Below are 20465 nucleotides of genomic sequence, written 5' to 3'. Positions count from 1 at the left end.
TGTGTGTGATGTCCTTAGGTTAGTTAGGTTTAAGTAGTTCTAAGTTCTAGGGGACTGATGACCTCAGATGTTAAGTCCCATAGTGCTCAGAGCCATTTGAACCATGTCCACCCCCAAAATGCAGTTTTTTTCTCTTCAGGACGATGCCATCTGCCGGCAGCACATTGCAATGTGCCACACAACTCGCAATTTAAGTGGGTGGTTCGAAGATCACCAGAGTGAGTTCATTGTACTTCCCTTGTCGCAAAATTGAAGTAGATACTTCCTGTGCGTTAGTATGGGCAGACGTCATTGTTGGCAACCGGAATAAAATAATAATTGGATCCTTTTACCGACCTCCCAGTTCAGATAATACAGTTGCTGAAAGGTTCAAAGAAAACTTGAGTATGATTTGAAACATGTGCCCGCCTCATACGATAATAGTTGGTGGTGACTTTAATTTACCCCCGATATGTTGGCGAAAATACATGTTTAATTCCGGAGATACGCATAAGATATCATTCGAAATTGTGCTAAATGCATTCTCTGAAAATTATTTCGAGCAGTTAGTTCATGAGCCCACGCGAATAGTAAACGGTTGTGAAAACACACTTGACCTCTAAGCAACAAAAAAATGGTTCAAATGGCTCTGAGCACTATGGGACTTAACGTCTAACGCCATCAGTCCCCTAGAACATAGAACTACTTAAACCGAACTAACCTAAGGACATCACACACATCCATGCCCGAGGCAGGATTCGAACCTGCGACCGTAGCGGTCACGCGGTTCCAGACTGTAGCGCCCAGAACCGCATGGCCACACCGGCCGGCTTCTTAGTAACAAATAATCCTGAGTTAATAACGAGCATCAAAACGGATACAGGGATTAGTGAACACAGAGTTGTCGTAGCGAAATTGTTTATTGTAATCCCCAAATCCTCGAAAAATAAGCGAAAAATATACCTATTCGAAAAAGTAAATAAAAATTCACTTGACGCCTTCCTGAGAGACAATCACCACTCCTTCCAAATTAATGATATAAGTGTAGACCTGATGTGGCTGGAATTCAGAGAAATAGTATCGGTAGCAATTGAGAGATTTATACCAAATAAATTAACAAACGACGGAGCTGTTCCTCCATGGTACAAAAAACGGGTTAGAACACTGTTGCAGAAACAACGAAACAAATATGCCAAATTAAAACAGACGAAAATCCCCAAAACTAATTAAGTCATCAGAAGATCAAAACAAACTGCAAAACGATTTAGAAAGATATCTGAATTGTGCGAAAATAGGCAGTTGACCCTAAATAACAAAACGTGTGGTGTCATCCACATGAGTGCTAAAAGGAACGCGTTAAATTTCGGTTACACGATAAATCAGTCTAATCTAAAAGCCGTAAATTGAACTAAATACCTAGGTATGACAATTACGAACTTAAACTGGAAGGAACACACAGAAAATGATGTGAGGAAGGCTAACCAAAGACTGCGTTTCATTGGCAGGACACTTAGAAAATGTAACAGACCTACTAATAAGACTGCCTAGACTACCCTCGTCTGCCCTCTTTTAGAATACTGTTGCGCGGTGTGGGATCCTTACCAGACAGGACTGACGGAGTGCATCGAAAAAGTTCAAAGAAAGGCAGCACGTTTTGTATTATCGCGAAATATGGGAGAGAGTATCACAGAAATTATACAGGATTTGGGCTGGAAATCATTGAAAGAAAGGCGTTTTTCGTTGCGGCGGAATCTTCTCACGACATTTCAATCAACACCTTTCTCCTCCGAATGCGAAAATATTTTGTTGACACCGACCTACATAGGGAGGAAAAAAAATGGTCAAATGGCTCTGAGCACTATGGGACTCAACTGCTGTGGTCATCAGTCCCCTAGAACTTAGAAATACTTAAACCTAACTAACCTAAGGACATCACACACATCCATGCCCGAGGCAGGATTCGAACCTGCGACCGTAGCAGTCACACGGTTCCGGACTGCGCGCCTAGAACCGCGAGACCACCGCGGCCGGCCCATAGGGAGTAAAGATCACCACGATAAAATAAGGGGAATCAAAGCTCGTACGGAAAGATATAGGTGTTCAATCTTTCTGCGCGCTACACGAGATTGGAATAATAGAGAATTGTGTGTGTGTGTTTGAAATATTATGGGACTTAACTGCTAAGGTCATCAGTCCCTAAGCTTACACACTACTTAACCTAAATTATCCTAAGGACACACACACACACACACACACATACACACCCATGCGCGAGAGAGGTTCAAATGGCTCTGAGCACTATGGGACTCAACTGCTGAGGTCATTAGTCCCCTAGAACTTAGAACTAGTTAAACCTAACTAACCTAAGGACATCACAAACATCCATGCCCGAGGCAGGATTCGAACCTGCGACCGTAGCGGTCTTGCGGTTCCAGACTGCAGCGCCTTTAACCGCACGGCTACTTCGGCCGGCGCGAGAGAGGACTCGAACCTCCGCCGGGATCAGCCGCGCAGTCGATGACTGCAGCGCCCAAGACCGCTCGGCTAATCCCGCGCGGCAATAGAGAATTGTGAAGGTGGTTCGTTGGACACTCTGCCAGGCGCTTAAATATGATTTGCGGAGTATCCATGTAGATGTCCCTGACCATCAAACTCCCCGGATTTAAACCCAATCGTGAATCTGTGGGACCGCCTCCATCGAAATGTTCACGCCATGGATCCTCAGTCAAGAAACCTAGCACAGCTGGCCACGGAACTGGAGTCAGAAGGGGTCGACATCCCTGTCGGTACCTACCAGAACCTCAGTGACTCCCTCCCAGCATGTCTCGCAGCGGTCCGTAGCGCTAACGGTGGTTACACGGGTTTTTAACAGGTGGCCACATCAATGTGAGTGGACAGTGTACCAGTGCTCTTGAAGCCATTATGTCTGTGCTGTGCTTTTGTGACAACGACAAATTGCTCGACAGTCGAAAGAAAGGAAATGTTTTTCGTTTATGATGAATGTTGCCAAATAGATCGAACAGCAGTGTGGTTGTGATACCGGCTAAAAACAAGACTGATTGACGTCCCTAATGAACTGCGGGACTGCATACCTCAGACATGCGTTGGCATTTGACTGCCTTCTTCTCTTCATCAGGTATCAGGCCATTACTGCACTCGTCAGTAAAGAGAACTAGACACCATTGAAATAGCTTCCACCGATGTGTTCCGTCAATCACTTTACACACATCACGGTGCCAGCCGTTCGTGATGGAGGCGTAGGGGCCAAACCGATCGTGTGGAGATGGTTGCAAATTTTCTGCGTCGCCACAGCACGCGCTATTGCTTCCAGAAAGGCAGCGAGGCGTTTTGCTGCATTATACTCGGGGTATCTACGAGCAATAATTTGTGAATAGTGGTGATTAGTTAGTCTGAAGGACGGTAGATTACTACTATGAAACAGAATCTTCACTGTTTTGCATATCACGATAGCGACGGCGTTTTCGAATGACGTCGCTCTGATGTACGCCAATTACACCGGAAATTTATCGTGCTGATAAACCTTCTTACCGTAAAGTGACAATGCGCACATTGTCTGGGCTCCGAGCCATATTGACTGAACAGTGTACAAACGCTGTATTGTCCCTCTCACGATTGGAGACACAGCGCTCTGCAGAACTGGAAGGAGGAATTGTTTACTTTTACCTCCATTAGACAGGTGGCTGTTGAGCCAAATAATTATGGCCGCTTCATTAATAGTGTGTTGGTCTATCTTTATGAGGCAGTACAGTAGCGATTTTGTCTCGCATGGATTCGACAAGTCCTTGGAATATTCTAGAGATATGTGGAACCAATTGTCCAAACATAGGCCGGTTGATTGTGGGCGTGGCACTTGTGCCTGATGGTTACAATGGGAAGAAAGGAAGATTAGGGTTTAACGTCCCGTTGACATCGAGGTCATTTGAGAGAGCACAAGGTCACATCGTTCAAGGATGGGGAAAGAAATCGGTCGAGTCCTCTCAAAGGAACTATCCTGGCATTTCCTTGGAATGATTTAGGGGAGTCGTGGAAAACCTAAATATGGGCGGTCGTAGGTGAATTTGGACCGCCATCTTCCCGAAAGCGAATCCTGTGTACTAACCACTGCATCACGTCGCTTGGTGATGTACTGGGTTCGGATCAGGCGAGTTTAGTGGCAAGGACATCAACGTGGATTCACTATCACGCTGCTCAAACCATTGTACGATTATGACCTTGTGACATGGACACTTATCCTGCCGGAAGATGCCACCGCCATCGGTGAAGACATCAAGCATGAAGGGATGCAGGCGATCCGCAGTACTGTTCACGTATTCCACAGAGCCATAGTGCCTTAGATTACTACCGAAGGTCGCATGGAAGCCGAGGTGTATGTCGCCCATAGAATAACACTGCCCTCAACAACCAACGTCCGTTGTACTTGCACGTCTCGGTCGGCCGTTCGCTTGGATAGCTGGTTGTCCAGACACGACCACTGACTTAGTGCAAACATGAACGTGGTTCATCGGACCAGGTTATATCTTTCCATGGATCGACGATCCTAAACCCTCTCTAAGCGCAATTTATGTTGTCGCTAGGTCAACAAGAGACCACGTAGGTGCCATCCGTTGTTGAGCTCCATGTTAAACAATGTGAGCTGAACAGTGGGCTCCGAGACACTTGTGCCTGGACCAGAGTTTCACGATTGTGATCAGATCTGCAATATATCACCGTCTATCCTACTTTACACAGCAATTAAGTCTCCGACCTCCATGTTCTGTGGTTAGTATTCCATTTGAGTCTGTAGACGGATCACGGCTCTGCACTGACCAGTTATTTGAATGTTGTGCAGTGGCAGTTCAATTCAGTGAAACTAATTTTTTACTTGTTCTTGTTTATGGGTCTCCTCACTCTCACTTAAGAGCATTTCTGCTCAAGCTACAGAGGGTTCTTGGTTCACTTTATGGGGGGTATCAAAAATTAGTTATATGTGTTGAGTTCAATATTAAATTTGTATATGATTGTGCAAGGGAAAGGATGTTGGAAGATCTCCTACATTCATATGATCTGATGCAGACGGTGTTTTTTTCCAACCAGTGTGCAGGTGACTAGTCGCACAGCCATAAACGATATTTTTATTCATTCTTCATTACTAGATGGGCATTCTGTTGGCAAAACGGTGAATGGCCTGTCAGACCATGATACACAAATTTTAACATTAAAAGGTTTTCTTTTTACTCAAACAAATGTTATATATAATTACAAACTATGTAGGAAAGCTAATCCAACGGCAATAGAGAGTGTTTTAAACCATGTTAAGGTACAAAAGTTGCACGATGTTTATAGTGCCGATAACATAGATGACAAATGTAATGCTTTCCATAACACATTTCTCATGCTTTTTGAAAGTCGCTTTCCATTAGAACATTCTAAACAGGGTACTAGCAGTAAAAGGCAGCCTGGGTGATTGACTAAAGTGATAAGGATATCATGCACAACAAAGTAGGGATCATATCAAAATATTAGAAGTAGTGACATTCGAGTTACAGTAGCTCATTACAAACAGGCAAAGAATTGTGGTACCAAAATAGAATAGCTAATTCACAGGACAAAATTCAAACCATATGGTCAGCGGTGAAATAAGTGTTTGGTAAGCAGGGCAAGGTCGACGATATAAAGTCACTCCGTAGTAAAAATGTTTCTGTTACTGATAAGTCAGATATGTGAACAGTATTTAACAATCACTTTCCGAGCATTGCTGGTGAATGAAATAAAAACTTGGTTTCTACAGGGAATGACATGACTCTCTTGGAGTCGTGTGATTTTTAGTAGTCGAACGGTATCTGAAGTAAGTGATAGTTCGACACGAAAAGTAGTCTACTTTGCTTATTTTCAGTCGCTTATGACATATGGTATTATATTTTGGGATAACTCTTCCCATTCTCAAAGGATGTTTTTGGCTCAGAAACGGGTGGTTCGAGCAATACGCGGTGAAATTTTGCGAACCTCTTGTCGACCCCTGATGACTAGTGTGGGTATTCTTACATTGGCCTCTCAATATATACATTCTTTAGTGTCGTTTATTCTTAATAACATCGGCTTATTCCTAGGAATTAGCATCTTTCCCTTAGTTAACATTAGGCAGAAATCCAGTCTGCATTTGGATCACACTTCCTTGACTATTGTCCAGAAAGGTGTGCAGTACACTGCAGCATCCATTTTCAATAAGATACCACAAGAATTCAAAAATCTTGTCAGTAGTCTACGTGCTTTCAAACAAACTGAAGAGCTTCCTCATGTGTCATTTCTTTTTCCTTTTTCTTGAAAAATTATGCTGATTACTGTGTTATATTGTTTATTGCGTTTACATAAACTCATGGCTTGTCTTTTGTGGGTTCACTAACATTTTATTTTATCTGTTATTACTTTTATGTTGTAATTTCATGTACTGACACGTTCCGTGACTCTGGAGATTTGCTCCTCAATTCGGTCCTACGGAACTAAACGCGTAAAATAAAAAATAAAATAGGCTTGGCGGGACCTTCGTGAAGAGCTTCGGGCGTGGACGTCCAGCACATTGTCTCCCACTCATAGCTTCACCGTCTTTAAACCAAATTCCATAGAGGTTCACGACAGTAGCACGTGAACAGCCTAGCAACTTCTCCGTTCGTGATTTAAATAAAGAAAACTGCACCTGTTACTTATCTTTTGATGCTTAGCACAATGCGTCTCGAGAATTTATTCGTTTTATCTAGTGCATTTGTACATTGTTTTACATGAATATGTTCGGTAATGTTTGCATGTGTGATTTTCTGGCGGCCTGAGTGGCCGGGCGGTTCTAGGCGGTACAGTCTGGGACCGCGCGACCGCTACGGTCGCAGTTTCGAATCCTGCCTCGGGCATGGATGTGTGTGATGTCCTTGGGTTAGTTAGGTTTGAGTAGTTCTAAGTTCTAGGGGACTGATGACCTCAGAAGTTAAGTCCCATAGTGCTCAGAGCCATTTTTGTGATTTTCTGCCTCTCTTGAGTCTTTTTGAAGCTAGACAGCAATCGTAGAATTGGTCAATACGAATCTTTGGGTGTTTTTAAATGCTACTGCTATTGTTAGCTATGGTATTTTTGTTTGTGTACTTACAGGTATTGTGTCTCCTACATTACAGAGATTATCACACACATGCAAATGATAACTTACACTGTCTGTTTACAAAACATGCTCCAAAGGTGTTACGATGCTATGGCTTCGCAGCGAGTTCGTAGAAAGAGTTGTTACAGTGTTTTTGGATTACATTATGTATTTATATAAGGTTGCAAATTATAAAATGTATTTCTATCACTATTGGCTACTAAACTATCGATTACATTTTTCTAGTGAGGAAATATATGTATTTATGAAATTTGTTACAGTTATTATAAGCAGGAGAAACATTTGAAGAAATTAACTGATTCATTGTGTAGTTTGTCATTGAGAATTTTTTCTCCTTCCTTTTTGTGGTGCACAGAAATTTCAAGTTCCTCCATAAAATCCATTTTATGACATTTCTGGGAGTGATGAGTATCTTTAGACCTTCTTTTGTGATTTCGAATGGGTGGCCACTGTTTTCTGTGTGTGTTGCTATTTCTGATTTTTGTAAACTGATTATGTGTGTAACATTTGAAGTGTTCAGTGTATGTAATTTGAAAATATCTGCCAGGTTGTTCTATGTAGTAGCTTGAGCAAGTTTGACATGTTATTTTGTATATTCCCGAGTCTGAAAATGGGATTTGAAACCCGCAGCGCTTGCTGTTGTTAAGTCAAGTATCTTTAGCCATTTCGCCATCCCGCTCGATCGCCATTTAGGAGCCCTATGTAGTTACGACTTGTGCTGAAAAACATGTACGTTTACGGTGAAATGTAAGCCTGAGGTGCAATTTGTTGCGTCCCTTGGGTAGTGATTTCAATACATCATACATAACGTGTAGAAAAAGTGACATTAAAAAATAATAAACAATATTTTTGAACGTATAAAAATGAACAAACTCTGATGTAGGGATACTGTTTGTAAATTATGTCAGATATTAATTATATGAAAGACGATGAAAGAGACGTAGATGCAAGCAGACACACAAGAATCGCTGCTTTTGTAAATAGTGTATAAATAGCAACTCACAATTAGACTCTCTGTCTCTACTGATCTTTATTGCTCGTTTGGTTTGGATCTTGTTGCTCGTATGTCATATCGAGCTACTTTTGATTTATTTGTTGTAAGATCCATTGTTCTTATCTGGACTTATATGTCAAAATTGTGGTAAATGTATCGTAGTTACGCTTCTTAATACATTGTATAGCAACACTGGGCGTAAGTGTATTCATTTATTAGACGATAACCTCCATTTCCACTTATTTGAGATTTTCCAGCAATTTAGAACAGCTGCTGCGTAGGCGAAAAGGATTATCGTTGATCCCCATTTGATCCGCTATTACGCGGACTTTTTAAATTTCAGTACATTTAAAGGCAACAGCGCGCTCAAAGGCGCAACAATCGCTTAAAAATGGAGTAAATGATCCTGGAGAGAATTTAAACATAAAAACTTTGATTTACACACCAGAACTTGACTTAACTAGAAAAGGGTAAAACATACGGTCCTGGCTTGACTGTATGAAACTGCGTGAGTAATAGACGTTTAATTTCCAATTGCACTGGTAGTGAGGAGTGAGACATTTTACGACATTTCTTGCAAATTATTTTATTGCCTCATAATTAGGCGTGTTCTATGGTGTGTCTATATAACTTACAGATACCACGTATATCAAGTGCAGAACAGTAGAGATATCGTGATAATTTTGTTAGTTGGATGCTAACAAATATGAACCATTTACTCTGTGAGCTTGACATCTGTGTACGTTTTCACCACTTTTAGTCGACAATAATACGAAAAACGCATACAGCACCGACTCTGCACTTCTTTCATCCCAAACATCTTAACACAACTTTTATACACCATATATCACAAACAACGGTCATGACGTCAATACTGATATTGCCATTAACGGCGAAAAACATGCTTTAAGTCGAAAGTGTGAAGAGCAGATAGGCAGAAATGATAGCAGGAGGCAGAAATGTACTTGCTGGTAACACAGTAAAATGGAAACTAACTAGTGGTGCTATTTACACCGCGTAAATTCACAGCCAGGATATTTATACAGGGTAAACTCCCTAGCCCCTAGCACTTGCAGCTCATCAACTACACCCACGACGTAATTCAGATGATGTGGGCGGCAGTCCAAAATATTCATACTGTTGGGCGCTAGTTGAAATCCCATCGTATTTCCACAGTCGAAACGATCTTCCAAAAAACCGACTCCGGTTAACGATACAGTACGCTTTCCGGTACCACTTCAACGTTGGAATGGGTAAGAATATTCCAATGCAACACCCAATTTATAATTTCGTGCAGAATGTCGACAGTAGCAAAAAACAAGTACGGATCCAGTTTCTTTTTTTGTCCCTCCGCGCCCAATATAACTTACTGTCACCCTAAGTTTTGAAGTACCACAATTGCCCAGTATTTAATAACACTAACATTAACAATGTTTTCCTACAATTGTAATAACTTGATCACGTTAATGCTTAGTGCATTGCTTTAACGATTTTTTTCAGTTATCAGACTTCGGATTAGTTTGATGCGGCTCCCTAACACTTCCTCTCGTGTACCAATTTCTTCATTTCAGAATAACATTTGCAACCTACATCCTCAATTATTTACTTGATGTATCCCAATGTCTGTCTAACCGTACAGTTTTTACCCTGTACAGCTCTGTCAGTTAACACCGAAGCTTCTGCTGTCATCCTGTCTCTTCTTCTTGTCACTGTTTTCCACATTTTACTTTCCTCCACGTTTCTTATCAGTTCACTTCTCAACATTCTTTTGTAGCTCCACATTTCAAACAGTTCTATTACCTTCTTTTTTGGTCTACAAGAATAATACTTTAAACTATATAAATTCCAACTGTGCACTCGCCATTATTAGTATTCCACTTACGAGGAGAATACGGTAAGTGCCATAATCGGATTCCTAGAAACTTGGCTCAGTGGAAGAGGAGTCAAAATAAGCGAACTCGTGTCTCGGCTTATCCGTAGATACTCGACCGTTTCTGAAACAACGACGGTCAAAGATTTCGAGGTAATTTAGATGCCTCTTAGCGCGCAGAAATCTCAGCTGAAATGGTGTCGCAGTGGCTACCGTAGCGACCTCTCATTTTTTCGTCCCGTGTTCGATACCCGATCATTGTTTTCATTTATTTTATTTCACTTTTTGTTTTATTTATCTATCCATGTCCGTAAAAGGTTGCTACGCAAATGTTTCTTATCAAGCTAGGAGATGCGAAGACATATTATTTCTAAAACGCCAATAAGTGTCATACATTTACTATATACTCGTCATATGCATGTGTATCGTATTTTCACGAGTTGCAATATTTTTAGATCTCATATTCTTATAATTCATTCCTATATCAATCGTTATATTCGTATGTTTATTCTTCAAGAAGATTTCGTGCATTCCCTTGGATGATACCAATCTTCGGAACATTCGGAATATAGAAATTCCGAACAATAAGAGCATCGCGCGAAAGCAGATTTGCCACAGTGGCACTTCTTCGTATGAATCTCATTCGGGAAAGAAACGTCGTTAACATTCTGAAGATTTCACGTGTTGCCAACAATTTCGTGGCAACCACGCATAACGGATCAGTGTACCGAAAACTGGGGCTTGCAACCGATTATGAATCAAGATACACAGAGGAATTTTACCGAATACAGTTTCAAATAACTTTCTCATTTGTTTATTGCTTTTTTTTATTCATCAGCAGACATACAGTCAGTAGACGAGTAAGAACAACATTATTTCAATATACATACGCGCAGTAATCTTCTACGGACATGGGCAGGTAAATGAAAAACAAAAATACAAGTAATGACTGGGTTTCACACACGGGGGGCAAGAGTGAAGCAGCGGCGCTAACCATTGCGCCACCATTTCGGCTGAGATTACTGCGCGCTATGCATCTAAGTTACATCGAAAACTTCAACCGTCGATTTCTCAGAAACAATCGAGTGTTTACGGATAAACCGACGCACGCGTTCGCTTATTTTTACTCCTCTTCCACCGAGCGAAGTTTCTGGGAAGTCTGGTTATGGCACTTGCCATGTTCTCCTCAGTAGTATTATCTCTGTAAACACAGGTCTGCAAACTATGGCTACGCGAGCACCTCTTTCTCTTTCCCTCCTCAGCTTCCCGTCATTTTCTGATTCTACCTTTGAACTCAACTGTTGACAGCAGGTAAGGTAATTCTGTGAATAGGCGCCTTCATCTGGTGGGAATGTTCCCTGTAGTAGTCCAGCTGTCAAGTCTATCATCCATGTGGGCTGGCTGTCAAGCAAGTAAAGGGAACATGTTCAGTGATAAACACAGCTGGTATTTTTCTAGGATTCGTTACAATTTTTTGACTGTTTTAATGACACTTTGAAACATTTAAAGTTTTTCTTGTTAACTGTGAACTATGTGCGTGCCAAAAATCCCGCTGGAAATTCTAAACGGAATCTGATTGTGTATACGAAACAATGTAAAGAATGGTTATGACTGGAGTCATGATCAAACAATCACACGCAAGATGGGTTGCCGAACCCCTTTCAGGTGCGCCGAGAGAAACATCGCCAACGGACAGAAACAATAACAGACTTTCCAAATAAACATGGAACTTCTTCGCCAGCCAACATGTGACAGTATTGCGCCAATCGGAACTCATATGATTCATGTAGCACTCAGCCGACCGTGCTTCATAAGCACGCCTAGACCGTCATACTGGCAATGTTTACCAACCGCTAGGAACAGCTCCAGCCAGTACTTACGCCAGCCCTAGCACTATATTCATTCGCCGTAGCATTGTAGCAGCACGTTGTATTTTTTAGTGTAGATTTTGGTCAGAATTTTTTTTCCATTGTCTTGTTTCCTTATCTGGTTTGCCACAACAAGAGTTGAGTTTTATTCTGTTTGTTCATGCGTTTAACACTTAGTGTACGCCAAGACGGCGTTTTTCTTTAATTATAATAAAGTGTGTTGAAAGTGAGTGTTAGTGATTTTCTGCCGACAGCAGGACACTACAGTTGCGTATTGAAACTGTGCCCTGTTAGAAACACGCATCTACTGAATTATATGAAAATTTTGTAAAAGGATACTATTCCTGATTTCATCTCAGAAGGTTCGTTTAGGATTTAGAATAAATTCTTATCTTTCACCGGCTCTACAACAGATTCTTTTGCTAGTGATATTGCAATTTTGAGCAAATTTACTTTTTATTTAACAGTTTAACAGAAATGGCACACCACTCGTGGTGCTTGGGTCATATGGCAGGTGACAGTCAGATTGATACTATTATCTCCCTCTCCCTAATCAGCCTACTGGATTGCGATATAACTGACTGTGATTGCGTATGCCTAATGAAATTACTCTATCGTTACCGAAGGCTCAAATGGCTCTGAGCACTATGCGACTTAACTTCTGAGGTCATCAGTCGCCTAGAACTTAGAACTAATTAAACCTAACTAACCTAAGGACATCACACACATCCATGCCCGAGGCAGGATTCGAACCTGCGACCGTAGCGGTCGCTCGGTTCCAGACTGTAGCGCCTAGAACCGCACGGCCACTTCGGCCGGCTCCAATTACCGAAGGGAAATAATACCGGTTAGTAGGAGGAAAGAGTACAACGGACCTTATGAAGGAAGAATCTGTTCTAAACCTAATCAAAATACTGACAACAATTTTGAAATGGATGGAATACAGTGAAATCGCTCACGAACCACACAGGGGGGAAAGGGTGCTGATAATACAAAAAATATTGATTAGCAGAAAAGGAGTAATGAACATCCAGAACTTAAAAAAGGTACTGGCAAATAAAATTATCACTGGCATGGCAACAGAAGGTAGTCACACTTTTCCACTACATAACAGTTGACGAGAAAACTAATGAATCAGAAAGCACTGAGTTTGCAGTTACTTACTCTGAGATACTAAATTTTGAAAGCAAAGACAAATGAAGTTGCTGTTTAAGTAAATTAATGTAATTGAAACTTTGTTACGAAAGAAATGACTTTCAGTAACCTCAGCGTAACATAATGCAAAATTTGGAAAAAGTCAAGCAATCCACTTTTACTGAATTGAATATAAGCAAATGAGCAACTGAATTTCCTTTCAACATAACAAAAAATGGTTCTGAGCACTATGGGACTTAACATCTGTGGTCATCAGTCCCCTAGACTTAGAACTACTTAAACCTAAGGTCATCACACACATCCATGCCCGAGGCAGGATTCGAACCTGCGACCGTTGTGGTCGCGCGGTTCCGAACTGAAGCGCCTAGAACCGCTCGGCCACCGCGGCCGGCTTAACATAACAATAAGGTACTTACCAAGCCAGCAGAATTCGCTCGCTAAGCTAAATACAGAATAAATGAAATTGCGGACTCTTTGTCCGTACCTTTAGTGATTAGTTTTGCCAGTGAAATTTTACGTTACTTTGAGTCAAGTTAACACTCAAAACTGCAAATCCGTTAAGCCTCTGTTATATAATAAGAGAATGAACAGTTTCTGAGGCAGCAAAATTTTGTCTGAAACTGGTCATTAGCAAACAAACAAAACTGACAGTAAACAGTTAATCAATTTTCGTATTTTTATGGCACTCGGTGACTGCTTGGGTAAGGAAAGAGACTCTGCTTGGTAACAATGGCTGAGGACAATGACAACACAGGTGCGCTACAAGTTTTAACTATTGGAGGTTATTATTCACAAAAGTTGAAAGTTAGTCAAACTTTGTGGAAGAAATGGCACTGGGAAATGCCTGTACTATATTAGTTATACTCAGTTAACAATGTTACGAAGTTGTAGCTGTCCGTAAGACGAAGAATGTAGCCGACGACAATTCTGAGCTGCTGTTGCTGCTGCTGGCTGAGAACCACCACTCTTCTCCAGAGCGACGGTAAATTATAAAACAGACGATAGTAAGAATTGGAGCTTCCTCCGCCTGTCCACTCCGACCGTGCTCTCAATATTCGCGGGTTAACGAAGCAGATGCGCTCACATTGGCGCGATTATACTGTAGCTGCACACCGGGTCTGCAGGAGCGCCCAACAAACAGTTCCACCCTCTTTCGTGACTCAAGCTGTCCCCTTCTCTCTGCTTGCAGTGCGACAAAGATTCTCCACACGCAAAGACAAACACCTGCACAGCTACTGCCATTTCTTAATTGCTATCGACATTTTGAAATAAAGTTCCGTTGGCTATTATCCACCAATTTACAATATTTATATCACAATTATAATCAGTTATATACATTCACGGCAATGGCCTTGCCGCAGTGGATACACTGGTTCCCGTCAGATCACCGAAGTGAAGCACTGTGGGGCGTGGCCGGCACTTGGATGGGTGACCGTCCGGGCCGCCATGCGCTGTTGCCATTTTTCGGGGGGCACTCAGCCTCGTGATGCTAACTGAGGAGCTATTTGACCGAATAGTAGCGGCTCCGGTCACAGAAAACCATCATGACGGTGGGGAGATCCGTGTGCTGACCACACGTCCCTCCTGTCCGCATCCTCAGCTGAGGATGATACGACAGTCGGATGGTCCCGATGTGCCACTTGTGGCCTTAAGACGGAGTGCTATATATACATTCACAAATAAATATACTCTTACACCCATTACATATTAAATATAGTTTCTGTAATAAAGCTTACAGTTTCAGAGTTAGAAGTACAGTACAAGTTAATGACGGATATTAAACGGCGAAAATTTTTTGTTGGTGCAGAAGGTGTCTTATCTGCATTTTCGGTGTTACAGTATCCCACCGCTGTCCGGGGCGTCGGCCTGGAATCTCATTGTCTGGAGTAGAATTGTCTTCAGTGGTGAGATCCGCTTTGAACTGAGTCCCGATGACCGTCTCTGGAGACGCCCCAGATAGCGGTGGGATACCAACCTAACTGTCGTCTGCCGACAATCAGGAGTGAAGTCCTGGAGTGCCATTTCTTTTCATAACAAGAAAGCATGACAAGGCATTCTGGGCTTACATTTCAGCAAGATAATGCCCGCCCACACACGGCGAGAGTTTCTACTGCTTGTTTTCGTGGTTGCCAAACGCTACCCTGGCCAGCAACGTCGCTGGATCTCTCCCCAATTCAGAACTTTTGGTGGATTTCGGGCAGGGCCTTCCAACTAAAGATCACAGGAGGAGGCTTGCAATCTGGAGAGAAAAATACTGCGTCGTTTCTCTTGTAGGAGTCTATCTGGGAAGAACGAGACCGCTCTGTGCCCCGAAATAGTGCTATCTATTTTTCCTTATTACCGTGCAATCTTCATGGAAAACGAAATATTGCTTAGGCTGTGAAAGATTGCCTCTCCTAGGGGTACATTTTGGACAGACTATTAAATATTAAGAAAGACGGAATAGAAAAGAGTGTAAACGTGAAAATGGGCCAGGCAGACTTTATAAACACCAAGGCAGACAAAGGAGAATGGAGCTGAGTTTCAACGGAAACTGACATTTCCGCTAAACGCGCTCCCAGGGCTTCCACCTACAGAGGGGCGATGGCTGAAAACCGCGGAAGCTTGTCACGGTTGTCAACCGCAGCAGAAATGGATGAAAAATTGCTTTTCCGCTCGTCTTCCGTAGTTGTTAAGTTGCTGGTACCAAAGGCCCCAGAGTGTCATAGGCAAGTGGGTGCGCTTCTGGCCAGATTTGGTTCTCCGTACGCTTTATTTTGTTTTCTAATGAGATGCCGTGAATTCTCTTCCCGGTAACTCTTACCATTACCTGACAGCTCAATTCCCCTGTGATGATGTCTCAAAGGGTGACAAACACAAAGGGCCGAAGAACACTGTAAACTGCGCAATCCCGCGTCTTTTACACCTAATCAACCACAAACTAATACATTATATGAACAGTTTATTAAATTAACAAAATTTAGAAAACTCCACAAATATTGAAATAATTCGCTCTTTAAATAATAGAATCATCGTAAGACGCTTCTTCTTTTCCGAGTACCATAAATTTGCTAGCTACACTTTACAAATTTCCCTTTGGGCATGATCCCCCCCCCCCCCCTTTCTGTACAGCTGCAGTTCTCATCCTAATATATACTCACTCAACGAACCTAGCAACATTCATTTATTACATTAGTTTGCACATACACCTTCATTCACATTAGTAACTTAACATATTTAATCCTAAGTAAGTAATAAAAGTCCTAGTACTTACAATAGATAAAGTTTCGTTTTCAAAATTCTTATTTAGACATCACTTAAAACTTCCGGACTAATAGGCCGCGGTCGATGAACAAAACTTTCTCCTGAAGTTTCCTCTCCGGCTACAGGAGACATCCTCAGAGGTAAAGTGGCAAATTCCAACCAGAACCCGACGGAGCGCCGAATATATGGGCCATGTAGGGGGCACCACAGTCATCACGTGACATCGGCTGCGAGATTATCTGTGCTAGTGCCAGCAATCTCGACTGAATGTAATCGATCGTATTGTATTGTATGTTAACCGGGGACCTAGAAACGACGGAGAGGCTCCGTCCCCGCCGCACCCGCAGTGGTCCACAACCCCATGACGACTACCGCAGTCCACTTCACCCCTCCGCCTCCCCACATCGAACCCAGTGTTATTGTACGTTAAGAAGGTTTAAACCTCTATCATCAGTTGGATTCAAATGTGTTAGTATCACATATGTGTGTGCTATGTCACGGTTCTGAATAACTTGTAGCAGTGTCTCCAGTGGTCATAAGCTTGTTTCTCTATCCTAACACATCATATGTAAACTGTCAGACACCATCTTTGTTTACAAAATACGACGGTTTACATGTGATGTGTTACGATAGAGAAAGAAGCCTGCGACCACTGGAGTTTGTGCCACATGTTACCCAAAATCGTAAGACACACATATGCCATACTTCAAATGGTTCAAATGGCTCTGAGCACTATGGGACTTAACTTCTGAGGTCATCAATCCCCTAGAACTTAGAACTACTTAAACCTAACTAACCTAAGGACATCACACACATCCATGCCAGAGGCGGTTCCTGACTGTAAAACTTTTCTCGTTTTCACTGTTTGATAGAGTCTTGTGGTACAATCTCCGAAGAAGTTAACCTTGATTACTCCTGACTTGAAGAAGCATTTTTTGGAAAGATTTTCAGAACTGGGCAGAACTGAGAGTGACATTTTTTTGCTCCAGAACCCTTTTGATTGCAACCTTGATTATCTGCTACCTGAGCTACAGTTGGAGCTCACTGGTCTGAAAGGAAATGACTTTTATGGTATCAGTGTTTGGAGCGCCTTGTGACCGTGAGCAAACATTTTCAAAAATGAAGTATGTTACATGCACATCGACCGAGGCTGACTGTTGAACACTTGAAAGCAATTCTCTTGATTGGATGCAAGAATACCAAACCAAGCACTGATGATTTTGTGAAAGACAAATGTCAGATTCACAAACCTCCCTACCGTTCTTTTGCGGCTTCGTTTGAGGCATCCGAATATGTGTACACCTTGTCTGATGTAGCCATCTTTTTACTAACATTGCCTTCTTTAATAACTTTTTTAGTAAATAAACATTTTGATTGTCCTTGCTTTTTGTGCATTGCATGTCACTCGCCCACGATTAGCACGGAAAGCTGAACTTAGTTTTGCAGATATTGTACAGAATGGTGATGCAGTTTGTGTTCGTCATTTTCTCAGTTATCCATCCCGTTGTGAAAAAAGTTCGGCAAAATCTGCTTTACAGAATCGAACTCTCATATAAAAACAACTTAAAACATCTGATTACTTCACAAATTAGATGTGTGAAATATTTGCCTTTAAGTTCATAGACGAGAAAATTTTAGAAAAGGTTTGTATTTATGCTTAAAGATTGTTGGAAGTCGTTTAGTGTTCTCATTCTCGAATAGTGGATCAATAAAGTCTGGGTGTTTGTACAAAGACAGTTAAGCTGCTTCCAGACAAACACACAGTTTCTAGCAGTATTATTTGTCATACTGTGCTGAGCTTTTAAAATAAGATTATACATCTTAATGAGTAAGTTATAACAGCAGTTTAAATTTTCTAATTCGGTCAATAGTTGCGCAAACTCAAGACAACCTGAAAATGGGCCTCCGTAGTGTGATCTGGATTCTGTGATAGTCGTTTAGTAATATAAACAGTGACCAGGCTGTATCTACCAATAGTTTTTATGCAACCCACAACACCTTCAAAACCACGTACGAGATTTTCATATTCTCTAGCTTGCTAAGTGCAAACTACTAGTCCTGCGGAACAAATTGAACAGGACACTAGCTACATTAAATTTACTTCAAAAAGGTCCTGTTCATTTCTATTAGGACTAATAGTTCACACGTAGCAAGAGAGAGGTGTTGTGGGTTGCATAAAACCCACAGCCAGCTGAATTACCCTGTAGAATGTATCTCTCTTGTTTATTTTTTTATGAGGTCCAGTGGCACATTAAACTTTTTAACAGGCGAACAGTGAACATACGCTGTAGTTTAGTGTTATTTATACACAAGATACCAAAAACGTCGATATATTCAGTGAATAGAGATAGGCCATGTGAAGAGGTCTGATATTTGTAATAGTTGGCATGTGCTAAAGCACAAAATGTCTGTATCTTACACCTGAAAATGGCTAAAGGGCGAAACTGAAACTGTTGATTTCATAAAAAATAGTTTCTATACCCAAAGGCGACAATGATGTCTTCTAAAAAAATCTTGTACACACGTTTTAAGACTGAAATAGAGACACAACCAAAATTTCTGTTCAGTACTTTACAGATATAAAGAGATGTCACAAATAGGTGGTAGAGTGCGAAACATAAATAAAAAATAGGAAAAAGGAAAAAAATTTATTTTTGCAGAAGGGCCAGTTAAAAAAATTAATTTCCAAACACCCAGATTAAAAACACCTCAAAAGGATTCTATGGTGTATCCACCACTATCCATTGGATATGCTGCAGGTGTAGTCATTTCAAATACCTATGAGGCTCCAGCAGCACACCACTGTATGATTCCAAGTGTAGCTACAGCCCTGTCTGCCCTCGCCACTTGCGCTGGATTTGGTTGCGTGTCACACCAGTGTGTCTGGACGGCGCTGTACTGCACCGGCGCTCCTGTGGTTCGCGGCTCGCACTTCCGCGTGTCGCGCACCTCCCGTATCGCCTCTCGCTGCTGACGTCACAGCAAGTGTCAACAGGCGCGCTGCGTGTCAGCCCGCGCCCACGGGCCGGCTGCGAGCACACACGCCATTTTACCGTTTGCCCACCTGCGCTTAGGTGACGAAAAACGCGTGTTCCATGTCTACTCTAGCAAAAAAATGGTTCAAATGGCTCTGAGCACTATGGGACTCAACTGCTGAGGTCATTAGTCCCCTAGAACTTAGAACTAGTTAAACCTAACTAACCTAAGGACATCACAAACATCCATGCCCGAGGCAGGATTCGAACCTGCGACCGTAGCGGTCTCGCGGTTCCAGACTGCAGCGCCTTTAACCGCACGGCCACTTCGGCCGGCCTACTCTAGCAAAATATACGAGTAATCATCTTGTGGTGCAGTTCTTGTTGTCTCCGTACTTGCTAAGAAAATGGGATGAGAAGTTCCGCCTTATGCAAGACACCTCTTTTTTTTTTTTTTTTTTTTGTTTCACCCATACATGTTTCAGCACTTTTGTGCTATTGTCAGTGGGTTCTATTTTTATTTTAACTGTAAATTTGTTGTTAACATATTAACATTTGCGTCGTTTACAACATTATGTAAAAGTTGCATTTACAACTTAATTGACGAAAAGTGACCTTACATGATGTTATTGTCCTCTTGTTTTGGTAGGTCTTCTGCTACACAATATACAACTTGTCATCCGCAAACAGCAAAACGTAGTTTATTTTCTGTTTGTTATGCATTTACGAACGGAAATAAGACTGTATCACGTTTTCTTTCTGTAACTTACAGTTTTGAAGTTGTGGTACGTTTTCCTGTGTTGTTGGCGAAGTAAAGAGGCTTACTTCTTTGCCTGTGTTCGCGTGGCAATGCAGTTTTTCCGATTACTCAAAACATAGGCGGAGTTTTCGCTGCCATTACGTGTTGTTGTGGCTGTGTGGCGTTCATTTGTTTCGTAGCGTGTTCTGCTGGGTGAATTACAACCAACACTGACAAGTACAGCCAGTCCGGCATCTACCAACTTACTTGCAACTGCTGTCAATCTGTATATGCGGGCCAAACATGTAGGACCTTCAGAACCAGATAAAATGGACACCTTAGAGCACTGAAAAGCAATAGCACACAATCAACATTTGCAGACCACCTGGTAGCACACAACCACCACTCAACAAATATTGAAACTGACCTTCACATCCTAAAAACTAGCAGCAGCCTATACCAAAAATTAACTATAGAAGAAAACTACCACATCCAAAAATC

The 20465-nt window shown here is 41.8% G+C and overlaps 1 protein-coding gene and 1 pseudogene across 3 annotated transcripts in view; one reads left to right on the top strand and one right to left on the bottom strand.

Moving 5' to 3' along the window:
* The window catches only part of LOC126259224 (protein GDAP2 homolog), a 1081164-nt gene that overhangs the window by 614185 nt on the left and 446514 nt on the right, over positions 1-20465 (bottom strand). The gene's annotated exons all lie outside the window — the stretch shown is intronic.
* On the top strand, positions 14350-14467 carry LOC126261084 (5S ribosomal RNA; annotated as a pseudogene).

The sequence above is a fragment of the Schistocerca nitens genome, chromosome 5 (genome assembly GCF_023898315.1).
Source record: "Schistocerca nitens isolate TAMUIC-IGC-003100 chromosome 5, iqSchNite1.1, whole genome shotgun sequence".
Classification (NCBI taxonomy): domain Eukaryota; kingdom Metazoa; phylum Arthropoda; class Insecta; order Orthoptera; family Acrididae; genus Schistocerca; species Schistocerca nitens.
The sequence above is the reverse complement of the archived record's forward strand: the minus strand, read 5'-3'. Positions and strand labels throughout refer to the sequence as shown.